The 22646-nt window shown below is 39.6% G+C and overlaps 1 long non-coding RNA gene across 2 annotated transcripts in view; it reads left to right on the plus strand.

The window, feature by feature from the left end:
• Positions 1-5141: 5141 nt before the first annotated feature.
• The window catches only part of LOC121506416, a 401243-nt gene continuing 383738 nt past the window's right edge, over positions 5142-22646 (plus strand). For both annotated transcript variants that reach the window (XR_005991648.1, XR_005991649.1), the window contains exon 1: positions 5142-5334. This is a non-coding gene — a long non-coding RNA (uncharacterized LOC121506416). The remainder of the gene's footprint in view (positions 5335-22646) is intronic.

The following is a 22646-nucleotide window of genomic DNA, read 5'->3' on the forward strand; positions in this document are numbered from 1 at the left end:
CATAAAACCCGTCATTCAGTAAGAAAACAAATCAAATACACACTACAGTCAAGCATGAGCTTCGTGTGCTAATGTGAGCCTTTTTTCACCTATGTTATAATTTTGCAGGACATTATTTAAAAAATGGACCAAGGGCCACATTTGGCCCCAGAGCCATAGTTTGGACATCCCTGGGTTAAGGTAAGCTAAAAACCTGACTGGCAAACCTGTTTACAAAATGTTTAATAAAACCAAGTGAACAGTCTGCTTACTGAAAAACACCCATCCTCCATGAAAACAATCTAATGTAGCAGATGTAGCTCTGAAAGCTACTATGTAAGCCACGTAGAAAATGTAGATTCAAAAGTAACATATCTAAAGGTTAAGCTCACAAAGCTGGATATACTAACAAAGCTAAAATTAACTTCACATTCTACTTATCTCCATGACCTGTTAGCTTTAGCTATGTTTGCTAAAGCTCATGTTGCCAAAGCTAACCTAGCTACTTTGGCTTATGTAGTAAGGTTAACTATATAGTGTAGCTTTGTTAGCTTTAGAAGCAAAAGTGAGCCATTGTTTACACGTCTACTTGTAAAATGTCTATATATAATTTAGCCACAGGTTTGACCCCTGACCTTTGTCTCTGTATAATTTATGATTTTTTTTGTAAGTAATTTTTATTACTTTTATTAGAGACTTTATTTATGAGTAAAGTTGGATTTAAAAAAAAATCTAAAACTGGAAATGTGTTAGCTACTGTGTAAGCTACATAGAAGACATAGCTGCATAGCTGTGTTGCTAATGCAGCTAAAAGTTAAACTCACAAAGCTCATGAAAATATTTGCAAAGCTACAAAGCCAAAATTACCTACATATTCTACTTATATTTGTAATGTAACATGTTAGCTGTAGCTACATATGCTAAGGTCATGTTGTTAAAGCTATCCAAGCTACTTTGCAAATGCATTGCTTATGTAGCTAAAGGTTAAGCTCACAAAGCTCATGAATATACTGACAAAGCTACAAATCTTAAATTAGCGGCATATTCTACTTATCTACATAACCTATGTAACAATATTAGCTTTAGCTATGTCTCCTTAAGCTCATGTTGCTAAAGCCAACCTAGCTACTTTGGCTTAGGTAGTAACGTTTACTTCATAGCAAGTGTAATAGCATAGCATCTAATTATAGAATGCTTCGTAAAAAATGGAGCTGCATTGCCAGTGTAGCTAAAGGTTAGCATACAAAACTCACGGATATACTTACAAAGCTAAGCTAAAATTAGCTACATATTCTACTTAGCTCCATAACCTGTGTATCAATGTTAGCTTTAGCTACATTTGCTAAAGCTCAAGAGGCAAAAAAGCTAATCTAGCTATGTTAGCTTGAGAAGCTAAAGTGAGCTCTAGTTCAAGTATCTATAAAATGTTACATAGAAAATGTAGCTGCATTATTAATGTAGCCAAAGGTTAAGCTCACAATACTCATGGATATACTTACAAAGCTAAAGATAAAATAAGCTACATATTCTACTTATCTTCATCTCTATGTTTGCTAAAGCTTATTTTGCTAAGCTAACTTAGCTACTTTGGCTTATGTAGTAATGTTAACTACATCACTAGTGTAGCTATGTTAGCTTTAGAAGCTAAAGTTAGCCATCACTCACGTATCTAATTTTAAAATGTGTCTCTACATAATTTTCCCACTCATTAGACCCCTGACCTTTTTCACTGCTTCACTGTTGAACTGTTTCTCTGTTATGTTTGTAATGTGGTTATTTGGTGAATGTAAGGGTCTAAATGAGTGAAGAGTGAAGGAGCCTCTCCCACTTTTTGACCTCATTAAATTATTTACATTTCTCCATATGCCACCCGGACCGTTCCTAGGACACATGAAGGACGAGTGAGAGAGAGAGAGAGAGCACTCCTCGGACCTGGCATTCGCCGAGAGAAAGTTCAATGACATGCAGGGAGGGAAAAAGCACAAGTGACCAGCAGGGATTAGCCAATCAGAGCGTCAGAAGAGCAGCCAGCTGTTCATTCTGGACGCAGCGAAAAAGGAGCCTCGGAGCAGGTGGTGCAGCGCGGTGCCAGCGGTGCTACAGAGGAGAAGAAGAAGAAGAAGAAGAAGATGGCGATAAAAGAAACTCATGAGCCTAATGTGTGGACGTTAATGCATTACTTCTGGACTCTGTGCTGGCTTTTTTCTTGCTTTGCCTCGCAGTATTATGCATAAATAATCCAGGAACATGAAAAAAAAAGCTTGGTTTTCTCGTGGAAGGAGAACCTCAGGCTTTATTTGTGTGCCATTTTCCGAAACAGATCCAAAACGCTCCACAAAACAGAAACGAGAAAGGCAATTAATGGAAGGAAAGAAAGGCAAAAACGAGGCAGACAAGGTCAGAGATGGAAAATAAAGGTCATCAAACAGAAGCTCACTGTCAACATTCAACCAAAGAAAATGAAAAGATAAATAATACCCATTTAGGCTGGGTACTTAACAGTGAGATGGCTTCATTCAAGTTATATCATGTCTATTTTGGCATCACTAATTATTTTCCTACGATGCAAAGAGCTCTCTGCAAACTAAATGAACTCCATCCATTTCTTAACAGACATACATCCTTTATACAGGGCTTTATTTATGCACAGTCTCTAGAAGTTATTCAAAATCCTTCAGAGAGTACACAAAAAGACACGTAACAGGAGGTAAGGAAAGTAAAGTGTGGCCAAAAATCAGAAAAGATAAAAAAAAATTGGTTTAAACTGGCAAAAATGGGCATAATAAACAGTAAAATTGGTTAAAATGGGCAAGAATAGCAGATATTTGTGGAAAAGGTGATTTAGAAAGAGAAAATAATGGATCAAAAGAGGCAAAAATTAGATTAAAGTGGCAAAAAATAAGCAAAAAATAGGCTGAAATGGCATCAACTGGCATACAAATTGATAAAAGTGGATTAAAAACTGTTCAATATGGGCTTAAAGTGGCAAAAATGGGTGGAAAATTTGGTGAAATGGGGAGAAAATTTTGTTTAAACTGACAAAAATGAATTAAATGAGGCAGAAAAATAGGCAGAAATTGGATAAACCAGCAAAAATGGTCATAAAAAAGTAAAATGTGGTTCAAATGGGTGAAAAATGGAGAAAAAGGTGGTGAAATGTGATTTCAAAGTAGCAGAAATGGGTAAGAAGTGGCAAAAATTAGATTTAAGTGGCAAAAACTAGGCGATAAATGGCAAAAATAGGTTTGAGTGGCATAAAAAAAAAAGTAAAAGGATTAAAAAGAGGCTGAAATGGGAGCAAAATTTGGTGCAACGAGGAGAAAAATGGTTTGAACTGACAAAAATGAATTAAATGAAGGAGAAAAAGGTAGAAATAGGCATAATGTGGTTAAAATGGGCAAAAATTAGTGGAAAGCATAGTGAAATTGGACTATAAAAGTAGCAGAAATGGGTTAGGAGTGGCAAAATTAGATTATGGTGGTAAAAAAAGGAAATATGGTAGATGGTTTAAAGTGGCATAAACAGGCATGTAAATTGGTAAAAGGGGATAAAAAAGTGGCCAAAATGGGTGGAATATTTGGTGAAATCAGATGAAAAATTGTTTTGAACTTGCAAAAAGGGGTTAGCTGAGGCAGAAAAATAGGCAGAAATGGATTAAACTGTTAGAATGGGCATAATCAGTAGTAAACTGGGTTAAAATGGGTAAAAATTGGTGGAAAAGTCAGTGAAATGGGATTTTGAAAGTGGAAAAACTAGGTCAGCAGAAGCAACAATTAGATTATGGTGGCAACAAATGGCAAAAAATGGGTTAAAATGGCATAAACGGTTATAAAAATTGGTTAAAGTTGATTAAAAGTGGCTGAAATTAGTGAAAATTTGGTGAAATGAGAAGAAAAATTGGTTAAGACCAGCAAAAATGGGTTAACTGAGGCAAAAAAGGCTGAAATTTGCAGAAGATTGGTTATACTGTCAAAAATGGGCAGACAGAATAATGAAATGAGGTTAAATGTGCAAAAATGGGTTTAAAAAGTGGTAAAACGGGTTAATAGAGGCAACAACGAGTCAACAGGCAATGTTAGGAGGAAAATGGCAAGTATAGTCTAGAAGTGGCAAAAACAGGCAGAAAACAGTAGCGGGAAAGATTTAAAATTGACAAAAATGTGGTTTTACGTGGTAAAAATGTGTTAAAATTTAGCAAAACTGGTGTAAAGAGGCAAACATGTAATTTCAAAATGTTCCTAGATTTTTTTTAAGGCATCTGGAGACCCTCTCTTAGTCTCACGACCCCAATGTTGAGAACCGCTGTCTTAATTTACGAAGTAAAAGCCTACATTTCCCAGAATGCAATGAGCTTCCTGTAAACTTTACGCTAATACATTGCCCAAAAAAGTCTGAAAATTAAAGAAAAATTGAACTAGAATATGTATTATAGATGCTTTAAATTTTTATGAAATTTCTATTTCAGTCCACACTTGTGGTTTCCTACATTTCCCAGAATGCATTGGGCTCTCTGCTTTCTCTTCAGTGCGCTTTAATGATTTTTTTTTTCCCCATGCAGAAATTCTGTACATTCAAATCTTTGCATTTGCTGTTACAAATATGACAACAGTTGTGCTTTTCATGAGTATTATGAGTGTTTTACATGTTTTTGGCGTGTTTCCCACAGAGTGGCATGTGAACTGGAGGTGACGGAGTGAGTCTGAGGGGACGGTGAATAACAGCAGCTGCAGAGCGCCACAAAGACAACAATGCTGCAGCCGTCGGAGGGGGTCCGGTGCACCGTGGTGATGTTGGACAGCTCTGCAAAGACCCCCGCGTGGAGGTTTATTAATTTGCATTTATGGTTTTTATGCTCTGGCTGCCACCGAATCACCATGTTTGGCACAGAGCAGTCATGGTATGGAGATAGTAAAGCCAGGCCCTGCAGAGATCTGGAGCAGAGATGTAAACATGAAGACTGTGGGCAAATGAGTCAACTTTTGAGGGTTGATCTGCAATAAAAAGCAATAAAATGTGAGAAATAATGAGAAAGAATTGGAGGTTTCTGCTCTTGTTTTGCAGGCCTGAAGGCCCATCAGTGATCCCAGTGATCAGCTTCCTCATCATGAAGTTGCTGCAGGTGTGTTGGTGGGCGTGTCCACCTTCCTCAGTCTGCCATTTCCAAAAGCAGTGCATTTCCAAGCAGCAGAAAGGAACTTTACTGACTTCTCCCTGCAGAAAGCATGGGCATTTTTCTCTGCAGATTCCTTCTTTGCCCTGATTTTGATTGTTTGTGCTCTGCTGAGCTGAAGATCCAGCCTGGTGATCATTATCTCTGCAGGAGAACACAACGAGGACATGCAGGAGAAACAACAGGTACCAAAAAATCTCTGCACGCAAACACGACTGAAAAACAGACTTGTGACTAGAATTGATTTAATGATAACAAAGCCATCCATGAAAACTTATGACAATGAAAAAGTCCAAAGTCAGATGAAAACATCTGAATGTTCAGCCAGAGTTGTGAGAGGATGACTGTTAAAAACATGTGCACAGCATGCTTTCCTCAGCTAATAACAACCTGCATTCAGTTTTAGGTCTTCTCGTCAAAATTTGGCAGGAGAAAGTGCTGAAAGTGATTAAAAAGTGGTAAAACTTGACAGAATAAAGTAATTAAATGGGTAAGAGAAGCAAGAATTTGGGTGAAAGGAGTAAAAAAAATGGAGTAAAGCAGCAATTATGGGTTAAAAAGGTAAAAAGTAATGAATGGGTGTTAAATAAGGTGAAAAGTGGTTAAAAGTGGCAAAAACTGGCAGCATCAAGTGCTGATAAGTGTTTAAAGAGAGGTAAAAAAAAGGTTAAAAGGGGTAACAAATGGGATAAACCAGCAAATATTAGTCAATAAAGAAATAAATCACAAAAAGGGTGGCGAAAGAGGTGAAAAGCAGTTAAAAAGTGGCAAAAATTTGGTAAAAGGGGCAATAATACACAGAATTAAGTGCTTCGAATAGTTAATGGGAGTAAAATAGGGATAAAGCAGCAATTATGGGATGAAGAAGGAAAAAAGTGGCAGAATGGGTGGTGAAAAAAGGTGAGAGTGGTTGACAAGTGGCAAAACTGGGTTAAAAGTTGCAAAAACTGGCAGAAGTAGCTGCTGGAAAGTGGTAAAAGACAGGCAAAAAAAAATTGTCAAAAGGAGCAAAAATGGGAAAATGTAGCAAATATGGGCTAAGAAATAAAAAAGGTGACAAAATGGGCAGAAAAACGCGAAAAGAGGATAAAAATATGGTTAAAGTGACAAAAATTGGTGATATAACAGCTGAAAAATAGTTTAAGGGTGGCAACAATGGGTTCAAAGGGGTAAAAATGGGATAATATGATACGAGTTCAGGAAGGAAATTAAATGGCGTTTAAAAGGTGACAGTTAAAAAATGGGTTAAAAGTGGTAAAAATCAGCAGAAAAAGTGCTTAAAATAGTTAAAGAGTAGCAAAAAAGGTTAAAAGGAGCAAAAAATTTGATAAAGGTGCAAATATAGATTAGGAAAAAAAAAGTTGACAAAATGAAAAGTTGTAAAAGTGAAGAGCAGTTTAAAAAAAGGCAAAACTGGGATTAAAGTGGAAAAAACTGCAGAAATAAGTGTTTGAAATGGTTAAATAGTAGCAAAAATTGGTTAAAAGTTGCATAAAATGGTGTACAGCAGGAAATAAAGGTCCAGAAAGGAAAATGGTTGCAAAATCAGGTTAAAAAAGCAGTTTGAAATTGGCAAAAAAAAAAGGAAAAAAAAAGAAAAAAAAATCAACCAAAATAAATGATGAAAGTTGTTTAAGAGTGGCAAAAATGGGATAAAGTAGCAAATATGGGTTAAGAAAATAAAAAATGGATGAAAAACATGAAAATCTGTTAAAAATGTGCAAAATTTGGTTAAAAGTTGTTTAAAATGGTATAAAGTTGTACATATCGGTTAAAAAAAAAAGAAACTGTGATAAAACTGATTTAAAAAAAAAGGTGAAAAGCGGTTAAAAAGTGGCAAAATTTATTAAGAGTGGGAAAATCAGCGGAAATAAGTGAGGACAAGTGGTTAAAGAGTGGCAAAAATTTGTAAATAGGGGCAAATATGGGTTAAAAAAGGAAAAATGTTGCAAAATGGCCAGTATAAAAGGTGAAAAGCGGTTATAAAGTTGCAAAATTGACTAAAAGTTGCATACATGGATTGAAAAATTGAAACAAATGTGGCAAAATAGATGGAGACAGCCAGCTAACTACTGCCAGGATGCTAGCACCAGAGCTACTTACCAAAACACATAAAATGATATCAAAATATGAGAGCTGGGAAGGGCTCTTCCCTTGATTTTGGTGCCGTCACAGTAAAACCAATGAGTAATCATGGTTGTCAGCCATGAATATCAGTTGCAATAATCATAATAATAGCTTTTTGGCACAAACGAGCAGCCCTACCTGACTAGAATCTGAGGGTTAACAGAGCTTTTGCACCATTTTCCTCCTCTTGTGAAAAGCTGCTGTCAGGTGCTGCTCTGCTCAGATCCACAGTGAGGCCGTGCTGCAGCTCTGCTCTCATTAACCGTGTTTTTGAATTTCCACAGCTCGCTGTGAGTGAACACGTCCTGCTCTGTGGTCATTTTTCTGCTGTTTTCTCAGCTCAGAGGTGAAGCAGACACATCACAGCTATAACCTTGGTCGGTTTAAACATTATTTTGATCTTTTCCGAGCTTTTTAGTCGAGTAAATTTGACTTCATCCCTCACAGAGAAGCTCAGCGCCCTTCAATTAAACACAAACTCACAGGGTCACGTGACGCTGGCGATTTCCTGCAACACTCAAAGGAAATGATCTCTGTCAGTCTGTCCGTCGTTCGTGCATCCTCCCCCCTCCTCCCCCCCTCTCTCGGGGGTAAGTGATTATGTGTTTTGCCAATGTGTTTGTGGAGATCTTTTGATATGCACAAACACAGATTCTAATGCGGCAGCAACAGCGGCGTTTTTGGCTGACGGCTGATTAGGATGCCGGCTCATGGCTGAGTCCGCGGGGCCTCAGCTGGGTGCAGGGAACATCGCTCATTACACATTTTCCAGAGAGGAAGGAGGGTGGGGGCCTAATTCGCACCGTGGCGCAGCATGCCGGTGTAGGTGTAATCATATCATTCTAAATCAGCGGTCAGTTACACGCCGGCGAAGCCTCGGCTCGTGCCAGAGGGCCGGCTGGAGCCTGATTAAAGCGCGGCCAAAGACAAAGTGACACGTCCTTAACCTCATCAAAGGAGACGTTAAGCAAACCATCGCTTACCCGTCAAGGTGCGAGGCTCGCCCCGCCGAGACCCTCCACGGATTTTTCTCCTTCCTTTCTGTAAATTAGAGCTTTCTTCTCAGGGAGCGGCATGCATTTTTTATGAAGGCATCATGGCCGATGGTGGATGGCTGCCTGGGCGTTCCCATCCCTAATACACCACTGTCCTCTTGATTTAATTAGACGTTGGCCCCCTCTATTTTCGACAAGGAAATATCTGCTCTAATTAAGCAGTAGCGAACGAACAGACTCGAATTCAATGCAGGGTTAATGTGGTCATAAAATATCCATGATTTTTGCCCTTTGCCCTCCCTTTTTTTGGCAAAAATCTCACAAAAATGGACTTCACATGTGTCCTTTTTCTTTGTGTTGTCTCCCACACAGGCCAATTATTTTTTTGGGTTGCTTTATGATTATTCATGCTAGAGAGACTCCCAGCACTTAATGGACTTAGCACTGTTTTGTACTCTCTCACTGGAAATAGATAATTACTCCATTGAGGAGGCGAAACCTTTGCAGGCCAACCTCGGTGTGTAAAAGAAATGGATGTAGCGTTACATGTATGTAATTTCTTTAAAGGCAGCATTGCCTGTGTAGCCTGCAGGGATTAGGCCCTAATGACAGAAGTTAATTATATTAAGAGTAATTTTCAAAAACAGTTCATGAACTGCAAATTATACTTAAAATTGCTCCTTAATGCTCTCAACAGTAATTAAATTGCCTAATATCTTAAGAAAATGAACGTGCGAGACGGGAATGATGGGTTAAAGGAACTTTTAGGGAGTTCAAGGGTTAATGGCCCATATCTACATTCTCTTTCTTTGTTTTATTTGAGTCTAAAAAAAAGATTTCCACCAGCAAAACCATCTAAATTTCAAAGATGAGCCAACACTGTTAAAAAAGGGAATGATTTAGTCCGACTTCTGCGCATGTTTATGAAATTAATACCCCAAAAACATCTTAAATGTGGCCTATCATACCTCTTCTACACCTTTGAAGACAGTCCCCGGTGTCTTACTAAATCTGCCATAAGATAGATCAAGCACCAGAGGAGGTTTGGACCCTGTGTAAACCCGCCCACGAGTTTCTAAACAGCATCATGCCGTGGGGTAACCTGACACGCCAGATAGATTTGTGAAACACATCCATCAGGAAAACCTTCAATACAAAGTGTTTGGGAAAGGGCAGAGCCTTTGAAAAAAAAATTTTGGAGGGTGACTGGGTGAACATTCTGTCTGTCATATCTTTACAGGCCAATCAGAGCAGCAAAACAAATGACGTAGCTGCCAACAAGCTGCGCCTGTGCCCCTACCAACTAGGCTAAACTCTTTAAAGAACTACATAACACGAACATTGGGGACTGTAGGCATGTCAGTACACGACTTTTGTCATTTTTGAAAAGAAAACAATTTATTGCCGTTCTTAGTTCTTGTAATGAAGAAATGTTGTCAAGTTCTGATAAAACTTGCGCTTCAGTAGCATCCACGCTAATCTCTTCTGCCATAACTGCACCGGCCTCTTCTCGCTGCTTGCATACGTCACAACTCCACCATGCCTGAAAGTTCTGCCCCTCAACGCTGACTGGTCCTGTCACTTTCTAACTGGGTCCAAACGGTTCAGATGGGAGCTTTGCGAGATGGATTTGCCAGTAAGAAACATGGAAACGGGCGTATCCATCTGCTTTGCAAGGTTAGCCATTGGGGTGATTCTCGGCAACCAGCCCTGGAAGGCTTGAAAAAGTAGAGTAAAATAACCTTGCATAGCAGATGGATTTGCCCGTTTCTGTGTTTCTTACTGCCGAATCGATCTTGTAAAGCTCCCATCTGAACCATTTGGGCCCCATTAGAAAGTGACAGGACCAATCAGCAACGAGGGGCAGTACTTTTGGGAGTGGTGGAGTCGTGACGTAAGCAAGCAGCAACAAGAGGCCGGTGCAATTATGGCGGAAGAGATTAGCGTGGATGCTTCGATAGTGTCAGTTTTATCAGAACTTGATGACATTTCTTTGATTTCTGCTGTTAAGATGAACAAAGAACACCATTGAGTGGTTTTCTTTTAAAAAATGACAAAAGTCGTGTACTGACATGTCTACAGTCTCCATGGTTCACGTTATGCAGTTCTCGATGAAGTTTACTCATCACGGCATACCTCGGCAACGGCTACATCACGTTTTGCTGCCCTGATTGTGCTGTAAACATGTGACAGACAGAACGTCCATCCAATCACCCTTGAGGGCTCTTCCCTTTCCCAAACGCCATCTATGGAAGGTTTTCCAGATGGGTGTGTGAAACACATCCATCTGGCGTGTCAGATTAGGACATCCCCCAAAGTTCGGTGAAATCCATCATCAAGAAAAGACCATTGTTGAAGACTACTCAGATTAAATCTGGACTAGAGTTTTCTAAAAGGCATATAGGAGATTCAATGGTCAAGTGGAAGAAAGTTCTTTGGTCTGATGAGACCAAAATGAAGCTTTTTGGCCATGCCAAACACTGAACATCACCCCAAATGCACCATCCTCACTGTGAAGCATGAAGGTGGTAGCATCATGCTGTGGGGATGCTTCTTGACAGGCAGCCCTGGAAGGCTTCTAAAAGAAGAGAATAAAATCAATGCTGCAGAACATGACAAAAATCCTGGAGAACGGTGTCATTTAGCCTGCAAAACTCCGGCTTGGGAGAAATTTATTTTCCAGCAAGACAATGACCCAAAGCAACAGCGAAAGCTAAACGAAAATGGTTTAAAGACAACAAGGAGAATGTTCTAGAGTGGCCGAGCCAAAGCCCAGACCCCAATCCAAGGAAAAATTCATGGCTGGACTTGAAAAGGGCTGTTCATGCCTAGTACCCGTGCAACCTGACAGAGCTTGAGCAGATTTGCAAGGAAAAATGGAGTGAAATTGAGTTAAAAAAAAAAAAAAAACAACAACAACAAACTATATCAACCATTACAGGTACTCAATACAAATAGTAAAACAAACCCCTGTTAAATTGAAGTTTTAGGCCAATAATTCGAATTTTACACCAAATTAGCTCAAACTTTTACTATTTAGGGGCTTTTAACACATGTATAGCGAACAAATGAACAAGGAAAATGGCAAATAAAGAAGAAACATCCCAGTTTGGCCTCTGAAAAGTAAATAGAAATACTCATAATTGATCAAATGTGAAAAAAAATTGACAGCTCCTTAATTCAGAGAGGTAAAATGATGTGTAAAGTTCTAGCTAACGTAAGTTTGGCCTCACTTCTCCGGTCTTCGCCACTCCTGTTGACCTCTCTCTCCACTCTCTTCCACTTCTCCGTGACAGCATTCACCCGTAAAGACACGTCAGTAGTAAATTCATAAATTCATGAGGACTCTCACCGTCTGTGTCGCCACTTTTCAAACAGGAATTAATTCACATAATTTTCCCTCTCTCTTTTTCCGGTGAAACCTCGTCACGTAAAGTGCTTGAGCCGCTGTAATCCGCCAAACGGTTGACGACGTGCATTTTTTTTAAGCGTTTCTGAGCTTTGCAGGAGGCGGGGGGGAAAGAAACAGGAGAATTATGCATTTGTCTGCCTGTAATTAGGTGTATTTCTTCCCTGAGTTTTTATTTAATGATTGGCTTTTTGCAGCGAGGGCCAGGACTTTTGAAGTGTAATGATTCTCCTCTGAGGCGACTTAAAAGTTGTAGGGGAAAAAAGGGGGGATGAAAAAAGAGAGTGCAGTCATTCTGCGGCTTGAACGAGCCTTAATCTGTACAAAATTTAGGTTGGCCTTGCTTTTTCTGACATCAAAGACTCACGAGAAAGCATTATTCAATCAGAACTGGTATGTTAAACCAGCAAAATGCCATTGTTAAAGTACTTACAGGAGGGTTTTCACCTCCGAGAGAGAGCCATGGAAGCTTTCCGAGTCATGCCATTTGTGCGACTGTGCATATTAAATCTACTTGGAATTTCATGTGGCAGGGACTGCATGTTCTGTGTGGCTCAAGTGCATGTGGATGTGTGGGTAAAAGGGGGGTCTTTTTCGCTCTCTAACACACTCGCATGCAAAACTATGCAAGCACAAAAACACACACTCTCGGTGTCTTCCATCTCCGCTGTGAAGCCAGACCCCCCTCGGCTTTTCTCACTTGTAATCATGTCCAAATTTGCACAGGAAGGCAGGGGGAAGGGGAGAGTCATGTCAACTTGTGTGGGTGTTTTCTGTTTTTTTTTTTTTTTATTACATACAAAACCGACTCTGATTACCGCCGATCTCTTCGACACCCGAGATCCAAATCACCTTCTGAAGCCGTTCAAACGCTAGAGCTTCGAAACATTTTACTTTCCCTGTCTCTGTTTCAACTGAAAGTAAATTTGGCTCAGGGAGGTACAAACTCGACATTCGCCAAGAAACAAGAAGGTAAAATATAAATGTAAAGAACACAGAGAGAAGAACAAAAAGTTGGATGACTTTTCTGGAAATAGTAAAATAGATGCAGAGGCAGTTTAAACTCTGTAAAGAACCTCTAAATAAAACATTCAATTTTTGATAGACTTATTGTCCATCCCTTCTTCTAAATGCTAAAGTAAATGCTTTTAAAGTGTAGCCAGAGTGGTCAAAATAATGTAATTCAGTCAGGGCCACTTCGTCAAGAACTTACGGTTAGCGGTTGTAAATATTTTCTTTATTAGCAGGTACTAATTTGCACTTCTTTCCGTTATTTATATTTGATGGTGTGGCTGTTCTGGGATCCCCCTGCACTAGGTGGAAAGCATCAAGCAGGAACAACCATTTCCCCACTCTTCCTGTGTCCATAAGGAAAGCCTGATTCAGGAAGGACGACGGAATGTCATTGATTAAGTCAGAAAGGAGGAGCTGGGGTGGAGGAGGGTTGCAAGAGACGGCAGAAAAAAAAATGTAGCCAGGCTAAAGCACTGTAAATATGGCAGCATTAGAAAAAATCAGATGGCCATCAGCTGATGAGGACTTGTGTCAGGTGATCTCAATTATATGGCAGCCTTTGACTCCATGGCGTGCTTGAACTAGCACTGTGCACTTAAATTGTGCACATTTAAAACCACAACTTCAACTGTTTTGGTATTGGTACACTTTGAAGACCAATTTATGCAGGAAAAACATACAGGAAATAACAGGGTTTTTTTTTCAGCTTTCAGAGCTTTTCTTGTAGTTAAATCAACTTTTTCCTTCACTTTGAATATATTTACATCAACTAACATGGCCAAATTACTCAGAAACAGAATTTTGATTAGAGTCCATGTTATACCAGATATCAAGGTATGACTGTGCAAGAAACTGCAGTTCCTTTGGTGTCCTCTAGAGGCTAACAAGCGAAATAACAGAAGCCACATGTACACCTCATGTTAAAATGCCCTTTTTACATCAATTTAATCATACTTGGAATCTAGTCCCAAAATCAATTTTCATCATAATGGCTAATGCCTGAAACAGCACAAGCTTCATAACTTGCCCGTTTTGGTTCAAAGAATCATATTTATTTGTGCATTTTGCATTATTATACCGTAATTATGACTTTATCTCATATTTTCAACTTTTTAATCTGATAATAAAGACGTTTTATCTCATAATCTCAATTTATCTCTTTACACTTTTATCTGAAAATTTTGACTTTTTATCTCAAAATTATAACTTTTTATCTCATAATTTAGACTTAACTCATAGTTTTGACTTTTCATCCCATAATTATGACTTTATGTCATATTTTCCACTTTTAATCTGATAATTATAACTTCTTATTTCATAGTTTTGACTTTTGACTCTTTTTGACTCTTATCTCAAAACTTTGATTTTTTTTTTATCTAATAATTTAAACTTTTATCTTAAAATTATTACTTTTTAGCTCATAATTTTGACTTTTTGGTCCATAATTATGACTTTTTATCTCTTGGTTTTGACTCTTATCTCGTAATTTTGACTTTTTCTCAGAGTTTTTTCTTTTTATCTTAAATTTTCCACCTTTGATCTCATAATCATGACTTTTTATCTTTTAGTTATAACTGTCTATCTCATAATTTCAACTTTTCATCCCATAATTATGACTTTTTATCTCATAATTTTGACATTTTATCTCATAATTTTGAGTTTTTTTCCAATAATTTCAACTTTTTATCTCATAATTATGACTTTTCTTATAATTATGACTTAGGATCCTTCTTTTTTTTAATAGAATTGCCTGACTTTGATATTTTTAATTTTTAAGTGGTGGAAATGGGCTTCCATAGTTATCAAAGATAATCATCGAAATGTTTCTCTTCTTCATGCTTTGATGGCATGTTTTCACTGTGTGCTTGTGGAGTGAAGCAGGCTGAGAGCACCACTTTTTAACAGCTTTTCTCCCACATTATGACAAAAACATTTTAAGAAAGCAGTGATGTAATGTTTAGGAAATGCCCGGGGGTTAGGGCGTGATTCCTGGCCCAACCTGGTTCCCAGCTGCGGACCCTGTTAGTTTAGACTTGGGAAGACAAATGTTAAATGATCACTTCATGTTTAAAACATGGAAATAAAACGTGTGTTGCAGCTTTTTAATCTTTAAAATGTCTTGTTAGAGCTCCACAGGTAAAATATTTTCCTCTTGCACCACTTTAACTGTTGCATTATTTGTTTTATCTCCATTTCTTGGCCTCACATCTTATCTCTGTGGACCAATTACAATAACATTGTTCTTTCTAAATGATTAATTACCTTCTATTGAGCTCTGTTGGCAGTATTTGTTCTTTTATAAGCATACATGAAAGGCTTATGAGACCTGAGCTGATAATTGAAATTAGTTCTGTCATTTCTCGTCTTTAAACCTGCAGACTTTTGGCTCCAGAGTTAATTTATACACCAGAGGAGCTTCAGTACCTGCATGTTGTCTTGTTGCTCCACACAGCGTTCTCGTTTTAATTTAAATGTTTCATTCGACCGTGTCATCACTTCAGATTTTCATGTTCTTGTTAGGGTCGACATGTACTTGGCGCCCTGCTCCTGCGCGTCTCCATTCATGCCGCGTTCGCTCTCGGGCAGCTTGGAGGAGTTAGTGGCGCTCTAAAAGTGTGTGTTAACGTCTGTGTTGGAGCCCACCTTGGCAGTGGCACTAGCTATCAGCAGGGCCCAGCCGGCGTGCTAGCAGTGAGACCGTAGTGTTTGTAACAAAGCCGCTCTGACTGTAACCGTTCACATTCGTCCCCCGGGCGAGGCGAGGTGGAACCTTCCAGAAAAAAAAAAAAAAAAAAAAGGCTCTAAAATGAATCCGTGGAGGGCGCTGGTGGCGAGCTCGCTGCCATGTGTGGTGAGGAAGTCTGCACGCCGCTCGGACCCTGCACAAGCCACGCAGCCAGGACTTCTGGCCAACGTGTCACACGAGACAATGAGAGGGAGGAAGACTTCGCCACATTCAGAGCACTCTGGGTCTCTGTCTTAAAAAACTCACTCATTATAAGAAAACTAAGGAAGTATGAAGCATATGAGCTCCTGCACTGAAAAAATACACATTTGGCAAATCTCTTTTCTCCAATCAAGTCTAAAATGTCTTTTCATATTTAATATAAGATGCTTTTCTGGACGTTTTAGACCAGGGGGTCTCCAACTCGATCAACGCAGAGGCCAGATTCTGAATTTTGAGAGCTCAACAAGGTCAACATTTAACCATCGACTGTCAACCTCATTTTCAACAGTAATGAATCACGGGGGAAAATAACATAGCATTGATAATAAATGGTTTTAAGATTTTAAAAAAGTACAACTAGAAAGTTTAACGGCTGAAATATGTCAGTCTTAAGGCCCATTTATACTCCCTTTATGTACAAAAATGTTACGTCCTTTTTCAACGATGTTACCGTCACTGCTCACATACTTCCATGTGTCCTTTACGTTGGCATGGATATTAACCAATACATCCACCGGGGGGGGGGGGGTCAAAAGTTTATGACAACAACAAACTCAAAAACAAAAAGCGTCTGTGGAGGAGGTATTGATAATGTACCGCTTGCACAACAGACAAAAACGGAGGCAGCATTTCTAACCAACTCGCACAACTTTTCCTCAGAAAGTTCCGCCATTGTTATTTCTTCTCCGTGTCTCACTAGAGCTACGTATCGGGTAGTGACAGCAACACTGCCCCCACGGTTTCTGGTGGTACTGCTCTGTTTGGTCCATATCTGTACACTTTATGGAAACGTGCAGAAATACGGACGAAATTAATGTGGAGCACAGACAGAAGGCTCTGTCTGTATCCGGATCCGTATTTAACGTTAAACATAAACGGCCCTTTAAGGTGAAACTATGTGTTCTAGGCAACCAGCCCTGGAAGGCTTCAAAATCATTAGTTTTAAAGGTCTAAACATAAAATCAACTTTAAAATCATGATTTTACAAGTGAAAATATGGGCTTACAAGTCAATGTTAGGGGTTGAAGTGGTCAGAACGTTAAATAAACTTAAAAACCACAAGTTCAAAATGTCAAAACTTAAAATAAAAAGTAAAATTCATGATTTTCAAAGGTCAAAACATGAACTCAAATTCAAAATCATGAGTTTTAAAGGTAAAAACACGAGATAAAATTCAAATTCAAAATATTTTTATAGGTCAAAATATATGAAAAAACTTCAAAATCAAGAGGTTGAAGAATGAAAATGGGTTTAAAAATCCAAGTTATGAGCTGAAGTGGTCAGAACATTAGACAATGTTCAAAATCACGAGTTTTAAGGATCAAAATATAAAATCAAATTCAAAATCATGGGTTTAAAATGTGAAATAAAATATGACCATTAATTTTTTAAAGTCAAACCATGGGATGAAATGTAAATTCATGATTTTCAAAGGTCAAAATATCAAATCAAATTCAAAATCATGAGTTTTAAAGGTCAGAATATGAAATCAAATTCTAAATCATGAGTTTTGAAGGTAAAAAATGCCAAATTAAATTCAATATCATGAGTTTTATTGGTCAAAATATGAAAAATTGAAACCATGAGTTTAAAAGGTCAAAATAGGAAATCAAATTCTGAATCGTGAGTTTTAAAGGTCAAAAATGAAATCAAATTTGAAATCATGAGTTTTAAGGGTCAAAATATGAAATCCTATTCTAAATCATGAGGTTAAAGATCAGAAATGAACTCATATTCACAATCATGAACTTTAAAGGTTAAAAAATACAAAATCAAATTATAACTCATGAGTTTTAAAGGTCACAATATGAAATCAAATTCAGAATAATGAGTTTCAAAGGTAAAAATATGAAGTCGTTTTCTTAATCATGACTTTTAAAGTCAAAAATGAAATTAAATTTGAAATTGAGTTTTAAGGGAAAAAAGTACAAAATCAAATTGTAACTCATGAGCTTTAAAGGTCCGAATTTGAATTCAAATTCAAGATTTTTAAAGGGGAAATATACAAAATCAAATTATAAATCACAGGTTTTAAAGGTCAAAATATGAAATCACACTCAAAATCATGATTTTAAGTTGTAATTGTGACATGCAAAATTGAAATTATGTTTTATGTCTTAACAAGGATACTTTAAATCATCAAGGTTGAGTTTACATCTTTATTCCAGAGGAAATCTGCAGACCTCATGCTGGTGAGCCGGTTATAATATAAATTTGATCTTGCTGGCCTGGTATAACTGGACCACGGGTTGGATTCGGCCCCCTGGCCTCGAGTTTGACGCTCCTGATTCAGATGAATGTGGCTTACACACGTGGACAAAATCGTTGGTCCCTTTCACTGAAAAAACCTGAAAATGACAAAAGTAGTAAAAAATAAAAATGTACTGAATATTAGCTAATGGGAATCAGACATTGCTTTTGAATTGTGGTTCAACAGAATCACTTGAAAAAATAATAATCTAAGGAAATATTTTGGAAAATTCCCAGGGGACAGATGGGGATGGTGATGTCATGTCTGAGAGAACTTTATATTTTTAGTATTTGAGTCCATCCTAAGGTTTCTAGTCTTGTTTGTGTGTGTCTGGTGAATGTCTTTGTGTGTAGTAAAATAATTTTTAAGGTTTTTAAGCACATTTAAATTGAACTCCATCATCATTATTTCACAGCCGTAGACGTTAATCCCAGCTGATGGCCGTTGCTGACCATCTTGCTCCGAACACATGCACGCTCTCCAGCAGGAAGTTTGTCAGAGAAGTTTTCTCCATCACAATGATCCGCTCCTCATAAACACCCTCGCCGCCCTCATTTGCGTGATCTCACTGAGCATCAATCTGCTGTCGCCGGCGATGTCCGAGAAGGATCCGCTGCCTCTGATCGAGTATGAAGGCTTTAAATAGCCGCGTGGCTCGGCTCATGGGGTGTCGGGGCCTATCGGCCGAGGACGAGGATGACGACGGCGTGGAAGGAGAAGGAGAAGTGGTCGGAGGGGGGTGAAGTGGGTCAGGTCCGCAGCGAGTGGACGTGCGAGTGACACGGGCGTGTGATGTGACCCGTTAGTGGAGGGGTTGGATGGACTCGGGGCAGCTCACTGTGTCTGTCTGGGACTGGATGCGGGACGCCGGTAGCCACGGGGCGAACAAATCAGAGGAAGTCAGAGCGTCGCTGAATGAGAAGTTTGCAGCGCTGCACTTGACTGAGTTCAGAGTCCATGCAGAGATTTAGAGGATAGAGAGGAGGGTCCGTCTCAGAACGGGTCTCTGATTCCTCCTCACACACCAGCAGAGGTTGATCCACTTCAGCTAGCCTCTTTATCTGACCACACCACATCTCATGGACTGTCTCTGACGTTTCTCCTCTTAGTATTCTCTCTTCTTTCCTTACTTCCTTCTTTTTCTCCTTCCTTGCTTCCTTCCTTTGTTCCTTCCTTCCCTTTGTCCCTGCTTCCTTCTACCCTTACTTCCTTCTTTCTCTCCTTCCTTGCTTCCTTCCTTCATTTCTCCCTTCCCTTTGTCCCTGCTTCCTTCTACCCTTCCTTCCTTCTTTCTCTCCTTCCTTTTACTTCCTGCCTTCCTTTCTTCCTTCCCTGCTTCCTTCCTCCCTTCCTTCTTTCTCTCCTTCTTTTCTCCCTTCCTTTCATCTTTCATTCCTTCCTTCATCCCTTTCCCTTCTTCCTTCTACCTTTCCTTCCTTCCTTGCTTCCTCCTCAGGTTCCTTCTCCACTTCCTCCCTTTCTTCCTTTTTTTCCTCTCCTTCCTTTCTTCCTTCCTTCCTTCTTTCTCTCCTTCCTTCCTCCTTTCCTGTCTTCTTTCGTTCCTTCCTTCATTCCTCCCCTCCCTCCATCCCTGCTTCCTTCTTCCTTCCCTGGTTCCTTGTACCCTTCTTTCCTTGCTTTCTTTTTTGTCTCCTTCCTTTCTTCCTTCCTCCCCTCCTTGTTTTGTTCCTTCCTTTGTTCCTCCCTTCCCTCTGACCCTGCTTCCTTCTACCCTTCCTTCCTTCCTTTCTTTCCTTCCCTGCTTCCCTCTACCCTTCCTTCCTTGCTTCCTTCCTCCCTTCCTTTCTTGCTCCCTACCTTTCCCTTATCTTGTTTTGCTCCCTCTGTTCCTTTATTCCATCCCCTTCCTCCCTTTTTCTCCTTCCTCCCTCCCTCCCTTTTTCCTCCCTTCTGCTCTTTCTCTCTTCCATCCTCTGTCCTTCTTCACTTCCTTCCATCCTTCCTTCCTTTCCCTTCTTCCTCTTTCTCTCCTTCTTTCTCTACTTCCTTTGCACATTCCTTTCTTCCATTCTTACTTCTTTTGTTCCTTCCTTCCTTCCTGTATCTCTCTTTACTTCTCCCTCATCCTTTTTTGGCTGCCTCTTCTTTTCTGGCTTCCCTCTGCACTCTCTTCCTTCCTTCCTTCCTCCATCCCTTTCCTTAATCCTTTTTAGCTCCTTTTTTGCTTCCCTCCTTCCTCCACTCCTTCCTTCCCTCCCACATTTCTTCTTCCCTTCATGCCTTCCTCATTTTTATGTACTTAATTCCTTTCTTCTTCCCTCCAATCCTTTTATTCTTCCTTCTCCCCTCTGTTCCTTCCTTCCTACTCTCTTTTCTATGTTCCTTCTATCCTTCCATCCTACATTTCTTCTTCCCTTCATGCCTTCTTCCTTTTTATGTAACTTTCTTCTTCTTCTTCCTTCCTATTTTCTTCCTTCCTTCTATGCTTCCTTCTTTCCTCCGCTCCTTCCATCCTTAATAAGTACCCTCTACACTTCCTCCCTTTCTTCCATCCTTCCTTCATTTGATCTACTTACTTACCCTGATCCTTTATGGCTCTCTCTGTCTTTCCTCCTCAGCTTCCTACTCTCAGTCTTCCTTTCTTCCTTACTGCATTCATGTTGAGCTCTCTTGGATCTATTATGCCTTGTTTCTGAGATTTATTAAAAAGAACCAAATAAACCTCTATCCATGTCAGCTCAGGTTTGATTTTATTCGAAGTTTTTCTAGTTTTGTTGTCGGGTTCACCTCAGAACTTGAGAGCTGAAAGTCTTTGACCGCGATGTGAGCGGGTGTCTTCTCGTCTCTGCGTTAACGGGGCGTTTGTAGCCGAGAGGCAGCAGCAGAGAATCAGAGGTGATCGGCGTGATGGAGGCTGAGAGGACACACGAACACAGAGCTGGAGCCAAAGCTGGATAGCAAACCTTCACAGAACAAAACTCAGGAAATCAGTCAAATCGGACTGGAAGAACATTTCAAAAACGATAGTAAAAATGATGTTTGTAGCTCTGCATGTTAAAAAATAAATCAGATGAAATCTCATTGCAGCAGTTCGCAGTAGTTTACTCCAGCTTAAACAGCATTTTGGCAGCATGGCAGTAGCCAATCACTGAAGCTACAGTGGCCACCTAAACAATCTCTACAGTCATTAAGTTTAGGCATGCAGGGCACCAAGGATTCATCATGGGGTCTCTGATGTGCTACGACCCAGGACTGAGTCAAGCTTGAGTCAATCAGGAGCCAAAGTCAAGCTTGACGCAGTTCCTTTGTCCGGCCTTTGTTGCCCTGGTGAGATGTCCGGAGACCAGCAGAGGTTTTCATACACTCAGGACATCCTCAGACATCCTCCCTTCACTCGACCCTAAAGGTGTGGACTTGGTTACTACCGCTTTTGGTCGAAACAAGGTCCGGCTGTTTGGTCCCAAAAATCTTTACGGTCATGTGCATTAGGTTTAGGCATGAAAGGTGCTAAGGATTCGTCATGGGGTCTAATGTGCCTTGGGGCTGGAGAGGGGAGGAAGGGCAACCAGTTTCAAGCTCGCCACATGTCGAAGCACATATGCCGATCACGTGCCAAGGTCAAGCTCGACGGCATTTCTTTTGCCTGGGCCCTTTTTACTCCTGGTGATACAGCTGGAGACCCCGTGTGGTTTTCAGGCCTTTGGGACATCCACAATAAAACTAAAGGCCAGTGTCTGTGTAGGTTCTCAGTCATCCAGGTCATGGTTATCCAAGGCTGATCGGAACTGGACTGGTTCCAAGTTCTTGAAGACATTTCACCTCTTCTCCAAACAGCTTCTTCAGTTCTGAGGGGCTGCAGCAATGACGTGGTTCCTGTAGGGACTGCGCAGTCCTTTTCAGTCCCGGTTCTCGGCTTGAGCAGGGTCCAGGGGGGAGGGGCAAAGGAGGTAGCCTGGTTAATCAAGTCAATCAGGTCACAGTTCACAATCACCGAATAATTTGACTTTTCTTTTTTTAACCCCCCCCCTTTTTTTCCATTTTCGATTTTCTATTTTCTACTTTTTATATGTTTTCCCCTTTTATTCCCCTTTTTTAAATATATATATTTTCACGATTTTAAAGTTTTTTTTTTTATGTTTTCTGTGAACCATGTTCCTCTTGTTGGAGGGAATTAAAGCATTCTTAAAATTCAAGACTCAGTGATAAAAGACTACTATGTCAGATTTCTTAAAACTCCTAAAATAATAAGTTTTAATAAAAACAACCAGAAATCTAAAAACAAGTGTAATTCATCCTGGTTTAAAACTGTAATGAATCTGGGTGGGTTTGTTTTCTCTTCTTCTATTATTGCTTCAGTGATGGGTTGTTTTCGGCTCTTTGGATGTAGTTTTTCCCCAGGGGCTCTGGGGAAGAGTTGGACTATATAGCCTAGGCCAGGAGTGGCCAAACTATGGCCCAGGGGCTAAATGCAGCCCTTGGCCCATTTCTAATTAGCCCACAGCAAATTCTGAAACATAAATGGAAAATGGCTCCAATTAGGACAAGAAACTTGTGCTTTTCCGTACTGTATAGTTCATCTGTGTTTTCTTATTGACTGATGAGTATAGTTTTATATGACCTTGGGGGCTCGTCCGGGAAGGCAACACAAAACTGCAGTTGTCCATCATTTAGAAAACACTAAAAAAGATATGGTTTAAGACGTTATGAATTTATTTGGATTAGTGTATGTTTTACTTTCAGCTCTAGGCAAGGCTAGTGTGCTCATTCTGTAAACAAACATTTTGACACAACAG

Source organism: Cheilinus undulatus, linkage group 24, assembly GCF_018320785.1.
Source record: "Cheilinus undulatus linkage group 24, ASM1832078v1, whole genome shotgun sequence".
NCBI lineage: Eukaryota > Metazoa > Chordata > Actinopteri > Labriformes > Labridae > Cheilinus > Cheilinus undulatus.